We start from the raw sequence: 1,021 nt of genomic DNA, 5'->3' as shown, positions 1-1,021 counted from the left end.
TCTGACATTTTTGGGCCGTGTTCAGTCACTAATACCATGAGGTCAGAAACCAATTAATGTTCTGAGTGCAGTTTTAAAAATCGTATGATTATTCGGTGTCGTTATCAAGATATTCAAAGAACTGCATTCGAAAAAGTTTGACATGTTCTGAAATTCAACATTTTTTACTTACAGTTTCTCAAAGCTAGGAAATGTCAGACAGAGAGTTATAATTTTGAGGTAGTGAAACCTACCACATACCGAGTAAGAGAGTGATACCATCCCGGTTTGCAATCATTGGTCTATATGTGAGGCATCACTGTGAAACCAGGCGCTCGTCAAAATAAAGAAATCAAAGAAAACGGTATTCTTTTCTCAGCTTAGGCAATTTCTATTATTTGTTTTTGCTTTAGGCTCATGATCCTCTTTTTTTGTCCATTTAAAAACACACAAGAGTGGATTTTACTGGAAAACGTTTCTTAAAGGCACAAAAAAGTAGATTTCCAGTTTCCAATGTTTCTGAAGTTATGGTAGTCACCATGTTTTGACGGCTATTTTCCAGCTAATTTCCCCTCAGGAACCAGGTTACCCCCTCCCCCTAATACAATGGCAAATGTCTCGACTTCTATTTCAGATAGAAAAGTATTTTCTTCATTGAAATCACAAGACAAGCGAACAATCTTTAAAACGAAACCAATAACTCAACATGCCCGAAAAATTGACGAGTGCCAGATGCCACTGTGTTGTGACACATAATAAATGAAATGTCCTGACAAAAGAATGCACATATTATTATGTTGACTGCACTTAAGTTTCCGTTCAAATGCTTACATGAAAAAATATTCTTTTTTATGATGGCAATAAATACATAGTATTTAGATCTTCACAACAGAAAACAGAAATTACGTTTTCTCTGTGTAAATAAACTGTTGAAACTAAGGTACATGATTTTATATTTTAATGCTTTTTGAGGTGTGTGCGCGCGCGCGCGCGCGTGTGTGTGTGTGTGTGTGTGTGTGTGTGTGTGTGTGTGTAATATATA

This window comes from Aplysia californica, unplaced genomic scaffold (genome assembly GCF_000002075.1).
Source record: "Aplysia californica isolate F4 #8 unplaced genomic scaffold, AplCal3.0 scaffold00375, whole genome shotgun sequence".
NCBI lineage: Eukaryota > Metazoa > Mollusca > Gastropoda > Aplysiida > Aplysiidae > Aplysia > Aplysia californica.
This window is presented reverse-complemented; position numbering follows the sequence as displayed.